Raw genomic sequence first — 15,086 nt, 5'->3', positions numbered from 1 at the left:
GTTCAGAGGTGTCCTCTTCAGCCTCGGCTCCTCAGCAGAATTTTTACCGCGTACCGAGTAGATTGCTTTATTGTGGCCAAACGTGGCATCGTCTTGACCGTGCGTGTCTACAGAGAGAGTCCATCTGCATGTCTTGTCTCGCCTGAGCCGCTAATCCCAAGTCAGTCTAACCTCATTCCAGAGTCGGCCAGTGAGTGAGTTAACCTCATGTCAGCTGCTCCTGGAATGAACTTAGGTTTTTAATGGCTGAATATGATAGAAGTTTATTTCCTGCTCACGCATAGCCTGACCCATGGCTGGTTTTCCTCCAGTTACTAGGAACCCAGGTTCCTGCTCTCATGTCGCTTCTCTCATGTTCCTCCCTAAGTCAGCTCGGGGGTGAAAATGGAGGCTCCTGTGGGGAGTTCTCATGCACCCAGGCCGGGACCCAGGGTACCTTGTTTCTGCCCACACGCCCTGGCCAGTCTCCTGACCCGGGAGAGCCTGGAAAGGGCCATCTAGTCGAGGGCTGCAGAGCAGACCGGCTTAGTGCTGACCAGGCAGTCCTTTCCAAGGCCATCTGCTCTCAGAGGGAAGCGGAAAAACCCCAGGGGTGACTTTCTCCACTGGCTCTGCTCAGGCAGGATGAAGAGCGGTAATAATTCTGTCTGTGGTGCTTCATGTATTTCACCAGGCAGATTGTCCTGCAGAGAATGTAACTGCCTCAAAAATGCCAGGAATAATATCACTGTTGTGAAAAGTCACCCTTCATTTCTTAAACCTTTCTGTCACATTTGATGAAAACCTATGAACTGCTCTTGTTAAAACAGTGTTAACTACTGTAACTTGAGCAGGATGAGAATCCAGACCCCTTGTTCGGCCCACTCTTTTGTGAGAGAGTCACACAAAATTCCTTGGCCCAGAGGAAGACCCTCAGTCATGAGCCAGAGGCTGTTTTCTTACCATCTCCGCTCTGTAGGATTGGGTAGTTTGATTAGTATGGTCCATACTGCCAGGGGCTTCCCTGGTGGCTCAGATGGTAAAGTGTCTGCATGCAATGCAGGAGACCCAGGTTCAATCCCTGGGTTGGGAAGATCCCTGGAGAAAGAAATGGCAACCTACTCCAAGACTCTTGGCTGGAAAATCCCATGGGTGGAGGAGCCTGGCAGGCTACAGTCCATGGGGTCACAGAGTCGGACACAACTGAGTGACTTCACTTTCACTTCCCGTACTGTCAAGTAGCTTCCCCCGTGGCTCAAGACAGTAAAGAAATGCCTGCAATTCAGGAGACCCTGGTTCCATTCCTGGGTGGGGAAGATCCCCTGGAGGAGGAAATAGCAGTCCACTCCAGTATTCTTGCCTGGGGAATCCCATGGACAGAGAGCTTGGTGGGCTACAGTCCATGGGGTTGCAAGAGTTGGACACGACTTAGCAACTAAACCACAACCACCATACTGTCTAGTAAGATACACTTTAAATTGACATGTAAGAGGAATGAATCTTTGACACAAAGTTGAAAATTATTGTGCTTCATGTGGCTGTTCCTGCCTTGTTAAACTCCCCATAGCTTTCAGAGATAGTGTTTTTAGTCCTTTAAGTGGTGACGGGGAGAGGACCTCAGGGTTTCACCTTGTGTTAAGGGACTCTGACTCACTGGAAAAGACCCTGATGCTGGGAAATATTGAAGGCAGGTTGGATGGCATCGCCGACTCAATGGACATGAGTTTGGGCAAGGTCTGGGAGTTGGTGATGGACAGGGAAGCCTGGCGTGCTCAGTCCATGGGGTTGCAAAGAGTCAGACATGACTGAGCCACCGAACTGAAAAGGGACTTTCACACAGCGAGACTGAGTAAAGAGGAAGAGAGCGGAGACTGGTTTCTCTCTTGCTGGATTTGCATTAGAAGGTCTCATAATTATGCTTTTGTTTCAGTGCTGTACTTAAGGAGAAATTAAAAAACAATAGGTGAGTGATCTAAATATATTGAAAGTTGCTGAAGGTCAGCAGAGTGGAGCGAATTTTGACTGGGTAGCTAAAATCAAATTACAGAGTTGCTAGTAGCCTGTCTCCCCTCCCCCACTCACCGCCTCCCCACCTCCAGAGTAAAAACAAAAACACCACCACCAATTTAGGGAGGAGGGCGAATAATGCAACAGTGAAAACTTGCATTGATGAATCTGAGGCCTGAAAAGGTCTTGAAGATGATCACATGCCATAGAAGTTTCATTCACTGTAGTTTGTTTAATTTGGGGAAAGTTAAAACCAGCAGGAATATTAACCAAACGCTTTTGTATCCCAACCATTATGTAATACCACTGGAACTTTCTGCCACGAAAATACAAGGTCATAATGAAACCGTGTGTGGGGGGAGTGAGGAGTGGTTTGGGTGTGGTGTGCAGGAGAGAGAGACTTCTTTGGCTCTAAGTTACTCTGTGAAGACATAAGACTGTACCAGTGGAGAGTGCGGTGCTATAGTTCAATCTAAGCCTGATTTCTTTTTAAGCAGCATTCATTAGAGTCACTCATTCTGTTCAGCATCTCAGCTCTGTAGGTCTTTTGGTCTTGGGAAGATTGCCAGCGTTTTAGAATCTCTACTTTGAGATTCTTGCTTAAGAGTTTATAAGCCAGGATTTTAGTCTTGAATCCTAGATCATGATTACCTAACTGTCTCGTATCTTGTGGGATTACTGTAAAGATTGAAATCAGATAGGTAAACTGTCCAGCATGTTAGATTTTTAGTTAAATACTAATTTAAGATTTTTTTTTTTAATTAAGGGAAAAGCTATCTTGGCAAGTTTTAAGTCTTAACATTTAGCATATTAAAATTAGGGTTATCACTTTCTTTTATAGTACATTCTGTAATATTCTTAAATATCAGGCCAGTTTAACCAATGCAAATCAGGCTCAAGGCAAAATAAAGCTGTGTTGTCAAACCTTTACTTTTCCCAGTCATTTCTGTTGTATTATCGATATGAAGGAAGCATGTGCATTGCTTCTGGTGCTGCTGCTAAGTTGCTTCAGTCGTGTCCGACTTTGTGTGACCCCATAGATGGCAGCCCACCAGGGGCCCCGTCCCTGGGATTCTCCAGGCAAGAACACTGGAGTGGGTTGCCATTTCCTTCTCCAATGCATGGAAGTGAAAAGTGAAAGTGAAGTCGCTCAGTCATGTCCAACCCTCAGCGACCCCATGGACTGCAGCCCACCAGGCTCCTCCGTCCATGGGATTTTCCAGGCAAGAATACTGGAGTGGGGTGCCATTGCCTTCTCCAAAGCATGTCCGTTAGTCCTTGTCTAATAGTGCATTCAGATCTTTTACTTAGAGTAAGTTTTTCTTCAGTTCCTAGAACTTTTAGGATAATTTTACCAGTTGTATTTGTCAGCAGAGTAATACAGGAAAGTCCCTTCACATGTTTTAGTGTTGTATGCGAGTATAGACGATCCTGCTACGGGGTTGATTGTACGTTAGCATGATGGTTTCAGAAAGCTCATCCATTTTGTTGCGTGTGTCTATTCTTTATTTCCTTCTGTTGCTGGATAATATTCCATTCTACAAACGCAGTACATTTTATTTACCCATTTGGCAGGTGATGAACATTTGGGGCTGTTTCCACTTCTGAGCTGTTACGGACAACGTTGCCGTGAACATTATTTTCTGGTTTTTGTGTGGACGTGGTTGCGTTTCTCTTGGGTATGTGCCCAGGAGTGAAGTTGTTGGGTCATATGGTAACTCTTGTGTTTAACACTTTGAGGAACTGCCAGGCTGGTTTTCTTTTCCAAAGAACCTGCACCACGGGGGTTCTAATTTCTCTACATCCTCTTTGCATTCCTGGTGATGCCACCCTCAGGGACGTGAATAAGTATCTCTTTGTGGTTTTAGTTTGCATTCCCCTCATGGTTAATGATGTCGGGCCTTATTTTTCTGCTTCCTTGCTAGCCTTGATATACAACTTAAAAATTTTTTCCAGTTCCTTAAGTGCAGTAGAGCATTTTATTATGCTTGTTTGCATTTCTGTCAGTAGTGGGTTTGAGTATCTTCACAAATCCTTAGCCCTTGGGATTTCTTACTCTATGGAGTTTTGTTCATATCTTTTTAAGCTTTCAGTTGGCTTTCCTGTGTTTTAACACTTGATGTATATATTGAAATTGTTCTCAGTTTTAGATACCACGAGTATTTTCTCTGACTCTGTTATAGTTCTTTTAACTTCAGGGTGTCCTTTGTTGAAAAAAATCCTTAATGTAGTTATCAATTTTTACCTTCAGATTTCTGCTTTTGGGATCCTGTTTAAGGAAACTTCCAGTTACCTAAGGTTAAGAATTATATGAAAATTTCCATCTTTTATCAGCCTTATAATTTTGCCTTTTGCATTTAGCTCTTTTATCTGTCTGGCATACAGTTTGAAGTGAGGATTTTATTTTTCTCCATGTAGAAATAAGTTTTATAATAATACTATTGTATAAAATTAGTATTTTCCCCACTTACATGTGGTGTTATATACCAAAGTCCTCTTGTATGTCTAGGCCTGTTTCTGGATTTTCTGTTTTATTCCTGGGCCAGTATCATTCATGGTCTGTGTGTGTGAGTGAGAGAATTATTGTTACTTTGGCCTTGTTTTGAGTTGTAATATCTGGAATGATAATGATCTCCACCTCTGCCCACATACATCCAAAAACTTTTGCTGTTTTTAACAAGTAAGTGAGGTCTCTGAAGACCTTTTTTCTTCCACGTCTTAGAATGAGTTTGTACATTTTCAGTTTAAAATCTTACTGAAGTTTCAGAATTGATTTTTGAGAATTGACATCTTATGTCATCCCATCCTTGGCTATGAATGTCCATTTTTTAATTAGGTTTTCATATTTGAGCTTTAATGCAGTGTAAAAGTTTTCCTTCAGTCCCAGACACGTTTTTATTGCTGTTTTGAGTGACACATTTTCAGGTTGGTTATCGCCTATTTAAGGGCACGAGTTTTTTTTTTTCCCCACATAGTTTCTAGCAGTCTTGCTGAGCTCATACTGGTTTTCTATGCATACGCTCATGTCTGTAAATAATGGTGGTTTTCTGTGCCCCTGTCCATTCACATCACCATCCTACAGCCTATGTTTTGATGACCATGACCTCTAGAACTGTGTGGGCTGGCAGCGATTGGAGGGGTACACTGGTCTTGATCTTAAAAAAAATGCACATTAAATTTTTCTTTAGGATATTTGCTATAGAATTTTGATGTGTGGCCTCTTTTTTTTTTAATTAAGAAAGTCTGCTTCTCTTCCTTGTTAGACTGTTTTGGTCTTCGTTTTTAAACAAACCATAGCATGGACTTTTCTCCCTCCTGTTGTTGTAAAGACAGGTATGCGGTTTTTCTCTTTCCATCTCACTGTAAGTAGATGGCAAATAGCCAGATCTCCAGCGTGCCCTTTCTGATTTCTAAGAAAGTAAATTGGTTTCATAGAGCAGGGAAAGTCTTCTATAGTTGGCCGTTGCCGAGAGGCTCAGAGAGTTCCTTTATTAGCTGAGAACTGTCCGAGCCCCTTCTGGTACATGTCAGTTCTCTTCTGTTGAATTCTGCAGGGTGCTCACAGACAGAACAGGAAAATAGAACCTGACCTTGTCTCGGACAGCGTTCCCATCGCCGACTCCCTCCCCCGGGTGCTTCCTTCCTGCTCGTGGGTCAGGAAGGATGCTGATGCAGCATTTTTGCCATTTGTTCAGTTGATCATCGATTTTTTTTTGTTCTGAATCATCGAATATTGACTCCGTTTTGGGCTGGCTGTTCTGCATCTCAACTCCTAAACTGTCTCTGGGTTCTGGGGTGGGAGACTAACTTGGCTCAGAGTGACAGAACTGAGAACGCTGAACTGGCCGATGTGTTACATTGAGATGTCTGCAGTTTATGGACTGTTTGTGTCTTGGAACCAGCAAGAAGGGCAGTGATGTGTCAGGGTCACTCAGATGACAGTGGGCAGAGGCCCTGGGGGGTCCTCATTGCTGTGTGTGGCTTGAAACTGTTTCTGCCCTTGCCGGGATTGGTACGAGACACACGGGAGCAAAGCGCTTCAAGTGGCAGGCGGCTTGGGAGGAAGTGGGGCTCTGCGGGGCTTGGACAGCCTTGGTGAGCCTCACGTGTTCTGAATTTACTGTAATGTTAAGTCTTCTTCCTCCATTGCTTTCAAGTTCCACTTCAGTACTTTCCCTCCATGTTTCAGGCCAGGCAGCTTGGTGGGATGACGTGGCCCCAGCCTGACTGGGAGAGAGCAGTTTGGAGGTGGTGGGGGGGAAAGGCCTGCAGATTTGGTTTCAAGAAAAATCATAAGCGAGCTGGAGATGATGGAAAAGGGAGTGATGGTTTGCCTTGTGTCCCCACTTCTCTGTGCTTTTCTAGCCATTCTGACCCCCAGGCTCGAGCTCTGGAGATAGTCTACCTGCTTCTGAAGATGGGGGTCCCAGCTCCGAGTTAAACCAGCCCTGTACTTGGTTACCTGGTGTCAGACGTGTGTCCTTCCCTGCAAAGTAACAGTATGGACACGTTGATCTTTCAAGTTTTTTTCTGTGCGATTCAGCATGGCTTGCTGTTTAATTAGGCTTCCCTGGTAGCTCAGTGGTAAAGAATCGGCCTGCCAATGCAGGAGACATGGGTTCAATTCACGGAGCAGCTAAGCCTCTGCACCACAGCTCTTGAACCTGTGCTTTAGAGCCTGCAAGCCGCAACGACTGAGCCCACGTGCCCTGGAGCCCATCTTCCAACAACAAGAGAAGCTACAGCAATGAGAAGCCTTCACATCGCGGCCAGAGAGTAGCCCCTGCTGTCTGCAACTAGAGAAGCCCATGCAGCATTGAAGACCCAACACAGCCAAAAATTAGATGAATAAGTAAAATTATTTAAAAAACAAACATGTCTCGTGAGAGAAATTGCTAGAACCGTAGGTTTTAGAGCAGAAAGGGACCTGGGAGGCTCCCAGCCTCACCCTTTGTTCTCTCGAGCAGAAAACTGCAACCTGAGAAGCCACCTCAGCGGCTCCCGCCAAACAGGGTTTTTCCTGGAAGGAGCTGGAAGGAGCGCGGGCTTCCCAGAGTCCCAGGGCCGGGGCAGGAGGTGGAGAGCCAGCCGTACGACTGGGCGGCTGCTGTGGGGGCCTGCCCCGACGGCTGCCGTGCCCGTGTTTGCAGTGCCCGCTGCCAGCATCCCGTGAAACCTGGCGTCTGCTCGCAGGTCAGCCTTTCTGTGGAGACCCCATGGGAAGCTTGAGCAGGTGGCCAGACGGCAGTCCTGCAGGCCCGGGTCACCCTGTCACTCCTGTCCTGGTTCTCAGACTGGACAGTGTCGTCTCCACGGGGCCTTATTGTCCCCATGTTGAATTTTTATTTACTGCCCCCTCATTTCCTGGGTAGTCCCTACAGGAGAATTCTTGCCTAGCACGGGGAAATGGTTTTGGTTTTCTTCGCTCTCCGAGGCAGAGCTGATGGTCCCCTCTGTGGCGCACGTATGAGGACCACATGGGCTCGGATTTGATTCAGGAGCCGGGGCCCACGTCGACCTAGACCCAGAGGCCTCGCCCATGCTGCCAAGACCCCCGTGGGGCTGGGCAGCTGGTCCCGGCCGCCCCGCCCCTCCCACTGCTTTGCCCGCACCCAGCCTCGTCTCTGCCAGGACTTGCCTGGTGGTGTTGTGGTCCCGGCGGCACCGCTGGCCTGCTGCTTCGGCCGAGGGTGGAACACCAGGCTGCCCTCGCCTGCCCACTGCCCGAGCCCGTCCCCTTCCTCCTCAGCTCAGCCCTTCCTGACAGCTGGTGTCTGATGCTCTGTGCTCTCGCATCCTGGGGTGGGGCCTTTGTGATGGTGTTGCCTTTTGGTTTGACAGTTGAGACCCCTTGGGGTCTGGAGGACTGACTGCTGGAGAGTTAGCTAGCTTTTGGTCCTTTCAGGAGGGTTGAAGTGGTTGCAATGTTTTTGAAAAACCTACATATTTTCATATGTTTTACTGGTACATTTGAGAGTCCTTTTGTCCCGGTCGTGACAATTCATCTTTTTAAAGAGCTTCCCTGGTGGCTCAGAGGGTAAAGCGTCTGCCTACAATGTGGGAGACCTGGGTTCGATCCCTTGGTCGGGAAGATCCCCTGGAGAAGGAAATGGCAACCCACTCCGGTACTCTTGCTTGGAAAATCCTGTGGACGGAGAAGCCTGCTAGGCTACAGTCCAGTGGGTCGCGCAGAGAATCAGATACAACTGAGCAACTTCACATTCTTTTTCTTCTTTTAAAGTGTGGTGTTGGTTTCTGCCATACATCAACATGGATCAGCCTATAGGTATCCATTTGTCCCCTCCTGTGATGACTCATCTTTAAAGAAGTAAACTGATCTGTAGGTGACTTTCTTCTCCTTCCTCTTTGGATGTCTGAAACATAGATTTTTTAAACTCCTCATGAGTAGTTTTCCCTGCTCTTGTCTCCATATGCTTGATGCACAGATGACCAGACAGAGTGTTCTGATGTCTGTTAGTCGTGTTACTGTGGTGGCAGGTAGCAAATATCCTCAGGCATTTCTTTGAAGGAAAGAGGAATCCTTTTTGAAGAAAAGGAGCTTGGGATGCGACATTCTGCAGACAGCTTTGCTAGCAGTGCGTTTGCGTGCATGTGTGCTAAATCGCTTCAGTCGTGTCCGACTCTTTGCAACCCTGTGGGCTGTAGCCCACCAGGCTCCTCTGCCCATGGGATTTTCCAGGCAAGAATGAATACTGGAGTGCATTGCCATACCCTCCTCCAGATCTTCCCGGCCCAGGGATCGAACCTGTATCTCTTACATCTCCTGCATTGGCAGGCAGGCTCTTGACCACCCGTGCCACCTGGGAAGCCTGGGAATTACTGATGTCTTGGCATGGGGTGGCTGTTGGCCTGCTGCAGGTTGAGTTGCTAAAAGCAGTTTCTATAACTGTTAAGCAGACCAAGCATCATTACACTGGTTTAGGTCTTTAACTTAGTTGCCTGGATTTTGATGGTTGTTCATTGCCTTAGTGTGGGATTGGCTTTCTGATTATATGCTTCAATTCCATCTAATGACTTTTCCATGTCGAAATAAGTGAGAATCAGTGGAGATCAGCCAGCAATGAGGTTGGCTATAGACCAGTGCTTATTGAAACTAATCATCCGCTTTTTTTGTTTATATAGAAGCCTTTTCCCACTGCTTTTAACCAGGCTGGTATAGAGAGCCATGTGGATTTGGGAATCATTATTGGGCACATTTTTAAAACGGCTGTGATGAGTTTGCAGATGTTGAAATGTTCGGTAGAAAATGGTTGGTTCTTTAAAAATAACAGTTGATTTCTGGCTCTGTTTTGAGAAGGAAATGCTTTTAGGCTTGCTTTCTGTCCTGTGTTGTGGCATTCAAGACTACTTGCCTTTCTCTCACACCCTTAACTCACCCCGCCCCTAAGTGGAGCGGTATTTCTGGACACTGCCTTTTGAAAATGGAGCTCCATTCAGAGGGGGACAGACTTGTCCCTAAAGGAAAATGGGCATAAATATGCCAAATGCAAAACCACAATGATTTCTTTGGTTGCAGGGACCTTGGGGCCATCTTGAGCTAAGAACTTGCCTTTAGAAGATCCTTTGGTTCCCATCCATGTCTCCCTCTCCTCAAAGGGATGGCAGCCTGATGGACAGTGGGCACATGACCCCCCGCCTCGCCAGACTCTGCGGAGGTAAGCTGCTGTTGGCGCTGCCCGGACAGACGTGTGCCCTCTCCTGAGCTCAGCCTCCACCCACAGCTGGTACACGCGTGTCAGAGGCCCCGAGACTTTCTCTTTCCTGTCTCCAGCTAGGGCTGGGGCTCTGCCTCATCGATAACCATGCGGGGCTTAGGAATGAGTGGAGTGCAAGGCAGGCCTGGCCGCTTTCTCCTGGTTGAGGACAGGTGTTCCCCTGACTGAGATGGGGGTCTTGAACTCACGGTCAGCCTGCTGCGGCTCTGTGTCTGTCACTCACTGCACCGTGGATTTAATTCTGGTCACTCAGAGCCATTATTGCTTCAGGGGCAAGTTGCACAGAGTCTCCTGCCCTTCTTGCTTGTATCGGGGGTGGCAGGGAGGCAGAACACACTGTTGATGGGGTTGCTGTCAACTGTCACGAGTCTGGTGCCGGTATGTGTGAATTAGAAACCGGGCTCTGACCGTCTGGGAGGTAATGGCTCCGGATCCAGACCTGGGGAAGGCCCAACGGACCACAACTCCACGTCTCCCCCGGGAATCGGACCGCAGCCCCAGGGCCGGCTTGGCTTGGCTGCTGGCAGTCCGCGTCGCTTCACTCTTCAAGGAGCAGAAGAGCAGAACGAATTACTCTGTTTTCTAGCAAAGTATTGTCATTTGTGTTTTTGTCTGGAAGGGCTTAGGTGTCTGGGTTAAAAAGAGGAGAAATTTTAACTTGTCTTCCTTGGGAAAAGGTGCTGGGGGTCGAGTTTCCCTTGGGCTGTTGGAATGAAGTCAGACTTGGGGAGCCGAGGTGTGGCTGTCAAGAGAAGCGGACTTTTTAACCCGAGGGTTGTCTTTTGGACTTGGTGCATAGACCTCCCATCTCCCTTTCCGGCAGTAGCCGGCGAGTGGGCAGGCGGGTGTTGCAGGATGGCCGGCCATGCAGGCTTGGGAGGTCGCGGGGGTCTGGTCTTTGCAGGGCTGAGTGCTGAGAGCATGAGGGTGGAGCACGGAGGGGCTGCTGGTCGGTGGGGTCCCTGCCCAGAATGACCCATGGTCCGGGGTGACCCTGTGTCTGGGGTGGGGCATGAGGCGCCTCACCGCCACCATTTCCTTTATGACAGCTTGTCCACATTTTGAGAAAAGGAAACGTCTTCATCGTTGCCCTTTGGAGGGGGCAGGTAACTTCCTCTAACCCGTGAGAATCACCTCTCTGCCTGTCGCCAGGATCTCCCTCCTAGCTCTGGGCCCTGTGCTCTGGCGAGGCCCCCGGCCCCTGTGGAGAGCGTTAGCAACATCATCTCTGGCTCTCACGTGCTCTTGGACCTCCCAGGTCCCCGTATCGTGTGTACACAAGAGGCGCGGTAAGCCACCTGCAGTCCCTTGCTGTTTCTTTCATGGACTGTCTGACGAGGCGGCTGCACCTCTAGTCAAAGGGAGGCAGTTCCAGCCCAGCGTCCGTGTGAGAGCAGCAAGTTATGAGCTCAGGGTTATTCAGAGAATTTTTAATTCTAGCTTCCTTTCTTGCTTTAATAATGTACCGAGTTTGATACTACCTTTTCCGGTTCGAATCAAGTTTCTGCCTCCGTCTGACATTTGGAAAATTAGAGCCGGTTCCCTGGAGTTGGCTGTCAACAGGAGCAGCAAGCTCCTGGCCTGGCTCTCTGCTGTCTTCGTTGACCTAAGGAGGTTTGGGGCTCCCGGTCCTGCCCTGGATGCGTTGCAGTGTGCACAGCTGTGTCTGTCTTTACCTCATTTCAGGAAAGCATTCTCTGGGTAAGCTGGGGTCTTTGGCAGTTGGGTTAAGATAAGGACTGGCCCCTAGAGCGTTAGTGTTCACTTGTGCCGTGCTGGGGTGGGGGGCGGGCATGTAGGAAGTGTTTGCAACATGCTCAGTGAGGTGTATGAGCCTTTAAGGACTTGGGGTCTGAAGTGTCTTTCCCCACAGGTAATCTGACAGGTGCTTGCTTTTTAAAAACTTTGAGCGGTGTTCTGTGTGTGTGTGCGTTCAGGGCCTGGGGGTTCTGAGTCCGGCCTCTCCCTCCTGGAGTGTGTTCTGACTGTGCTGGTCATTTGTGTGGGAAGCTTGCCCTCCCTTCCTGCTGATGCTGCTGACAAGAGCTCAGTCATATCCGGCTATTTGTGACCCCATGGACTGCAGCCCGCCAGGCTCCCCTGTCCATAGGATTTTTCCAGGCAAGAATACTGGAGTGGGTTGGCAGTTCCTTCTCCAGGGGATCTTCCCGACCCAGGGATGAATGGAGCCTGTGTCTATGGCGTCTTGTCTCCTGCTTTGGCAGGTGGATTCTTTACCATTGGTACCACCTGGCCTGGGTTTTAGGGCCCTGGGCCCCCTCGCATCGGGTCCAGCCACCCCTCCTGCCACCGTGTCACATGACTTGCTGCTTCTGGGCACTCGGAGCCCAGTTGCCCTGCCTCCGTCGGGCACGAATGCAGGTGGGGGCCCTGTGCCCGGATCTTCTCCGGTTGGTGAAGGAAGGAGACGCGTGATCTGGCCATTGCCACCCTGAACAAGTGCTGCAGTGGTCAGGGCCCGTCCAGGAAGGGGAGAGGGCGCGTTAGGTCAGGGTGAGATAGAGCCTGGCCTCCTGGATCTGTTTCTCAGAGTTTCTCCAGCTCTGGCTTCAGACTGGGGAGTCCAGAGAGCAGCTCAAAGACAAGAGACCGCCTGGCCTGGGAGACTCGCCCTGGGCCAGAGGGCCCGGAGATGGAGCGGGGAGATAGCAGGGGGGCTGTGGTGATGAAGATGCCAACCCAAGGAGGGAGAAGGGAAAGCCACTCGTCGTGGACGCTGACACACGTGACTCCCGCGTGCGGGTCGCACCACAGGGCCACAGAGCGGTGTCGTTCCAAGTCAGATAACAGTCTGAACTGAACTCGCCCACGTCAGACAGCTGTACACACTCCTGAGTTCTCCGAGCTTGTTATAAAGGTGGTGTGATTTCTGCTCCTAAATTATTTAAAAAAAAAATAGACTTGAAGCATTTGGCAGGGCTGGGCCTTGCCCTTTGATGCCCCACTTCTCTCCCTGCCTCTCTCAGCTGTTCCCAGTGCCCCCCGCCCCCCTCCTTGCTGCCAGGTAAGTGGAGGGGCATCTCGGGGTGTGAGGAGGGTGTGTGCGGGTCCATGCGGCTCTCCCCGGGGGTCCTGCTCCTGGCTGGCCACCTTGGGGACTCCCTTGGTGCTGTGCCCGTGAACCCCACCCCAGTCCCTTGAAAACTGTGTTTCATCACTTTGGTTAATTAGAGACTCAAGAGTTTCAAACCACACATAAGAGGCGTGAATGATGTGATATAAATATTGTTGGAACCCTCTGTTGTGGTTTCCCTTTCTTTTTTTTCCCCCTTCTATTTTCATTTCAAAGTTTAAGCAGTAGCGTTGAATGACAAGACTTTCTAGAAAGACAAATTTCTTGGCTCATCTGACGTGAGTATACAGTTCTACTTATCATGGATAGTAAGAAAAGGTGCGGGCACCGGAGGGCATTGAGGTGTGACTTGAAAGTCTAGTGAGTGAAAGTCGCTCGGTCGTACCCGACTCTGTGCGACCCCATGGACTATACAGGCTATATTCTCCAGGCCAGAATACTGGAGTGGGTTGCCTTCTCCAGAGGATCTTCCCAGCCCAGGGATTAAACCCAGGTCTCCCACATTGCAGGCGGATTCTTTACCAGCTGAGCCCCTGGGGAAGCCCTTAAAGTCTAGATGTGTCATGGAAACTGTGAGCATGCCTGGTTCTCGTGAATAATGAAGTTGGCCACCAGCCTTTCACACTGTATTCAGGCCTGTTTGGTCTTTGTGAGCCGAATCTCCCTGTTACCACATATGCTATGCTATGCTGTGCTAAGTCACTTCAGTTGTGTCCGACTCTGTGTGACCCCATGGACTGCAGCCTACCAGTCTCCTCTGTCCATGGATTTTCCAGGCAAGAGTACTGGAGTGGGGTGCCATAACTGGTACATAATTGGGCTCCACAGATTGGCAGGGGTGGGGTGGATGGGGAGGGTCTCACATCGATCGGAGCGCAGGCTGGCTACCTGCTGGACAGCTCCGAGGTGGGGCTTGAGCCAGGGGAGCGTTTCTGGGTGTGCCCAGTCCTTGAAGATGTTAGTAGGCGCTGCCTGGTGAGATGTTTGGACACGCTGGGTCTAGTAGCTTTCTGTTAAGGTGTTTTCTGAACTTTTGCGCCTTGAAGGGGAAGTTTAATATGTGGCATTCCTAAATGTATTTCTCTGCGGGACCCTTCTCTCTGTCTCTCTGTGTTTCTCACTCGGTAAATTTCAGTTCTGTGAAATCCCTGACAGATCCCTCTGGAAGTAGCTCTCTAGTCAGCACTTGGAGGATAAGCCTTAGGGGACAAGTGTGGTGGAGAACATAAGCCTGGAGACGCCAAGTGGGCACTAAGCAGCAACTTTCTGTGGGTCTCCTGCTATTTCACTGTCTTTAGAAAAGCATTCCTTTCAATGTTGGTGGTTTAAAGGACCATGAAGCATGAAATAAAAGATAGTTAATGAAATAGCATGGTAATGTTTTAAACAGTTTTATTTTCCAGTAGTTTTGTGAGTGTGACCATGGGATTTGAGAGGAAATAAGCTGTGAATTATTTGTGCACGCCTTGTTCCGTAGGAGACACAGGGTAATACGTTAGCACACACAGATCATGAGAGCCAAAATCTACGGTGGATTAAGAATCTTAACGGACAGAAATTGTTGGGGGCTTGGTGGTGGTGGGGTGATTAATACCACATGTCCCTAAAATCTTTTTGTCTCATTTTTTCATAAACGTTTGCCAAAGCCGTTTCTAAGGGTTCCTCTGCCTCAGCGGGGCGCAGTTCCCTTTTTGTTCATTGCTTCGTCTCTGAGCAGACAGTGTAACTGAGGGATGAAGGTACCATCGGAGAAGCCGTCCCAGGCCTGCCCTATGGGCCTCTCTGCCCAGCCTGGACCCTCCGGGCCCCTGCCTCTCCTTCAGGGCCGCCTGCTATTGCCCAGCGTTGGGCCTGCACATGTGCAAGCCGGGTGGGTGGATGGGCACTCCTGCCTCCCCTCTTTGCAGTCCTCTGGGACCTCGACTCCTAATTTGGGGTTAACAGGCCACCCACAAGGAGAGGCCGAGCAGGGTGGCCGCTGCCCACCTGCCTCCCTTGGGCCGGCCTGTGCCTGAACCTGGCGGGGTCAGGAGGAATCTGGAAAACTCCTGCTGGTTCTAGAAGCGCTCGACCTACTGATGTTAGACTCTCAGTGTATTAAAACTTGGAGGGGAGCGTGGACTCTCTGCCAGGAAATGATCCGATCTGTCCATTTTATCATGTGTTTGCGAATCCTCTGGGTCACTTTCTTAGGATTTTGGCTCAAACTCTTTTAAACACAGTTGATTTCAGAGTTACTTCCAAATATCTGCCCTGTTCCTGTGCTCCTT

General features: G+C 49.3%; 1 protein-coding gene across 10 annotated transcripts in view; it reads left to right on the top strand.

Annotated features, from left to right (window-relative positions):
- STK24 (serine/threonine kinase 24) overlaps nt 1–15,086 on the top strand; it is a 145,171-nt gene that overhangs the window by 93,753 nt on the left and 36,332 nt on the right. The window contains exon 1 of one of the 10 annotated variants that reach the window (XM_086330351.1): nt 9,524–9,662. The exons of the other annotated variants lie outside the window; for them this stretch is intronic. The gene's annotated coding sequence lies outside the window, so the exon portion shown is untranslated. Of the gene's footprint in view, nt 1–9,523; nt 9,663–15,086 lie in introns of those variants that run through there. 10 annotated transcript variants of the gene reach the window in all.

Source organism: Bos grunniens, chromosome 12 (assembly GCF_055505025.1).
Source record: "Bos grunniens cultivar Pamir isolate PY7600 chromosome 12, Bosgru_T2T1.0, whole genome shotgun sequence".
Taxonomy (NCBI): Eukaryota; Metazoa; Chordata; class Mammalia; order Artiodactyla; family Bovidae; genus Bos; species Bos grunniens.
Note: the sequence above shows the minus strand (reverse complement) of the source record. Positions and strands in the feature narration are given on the sequence as shown.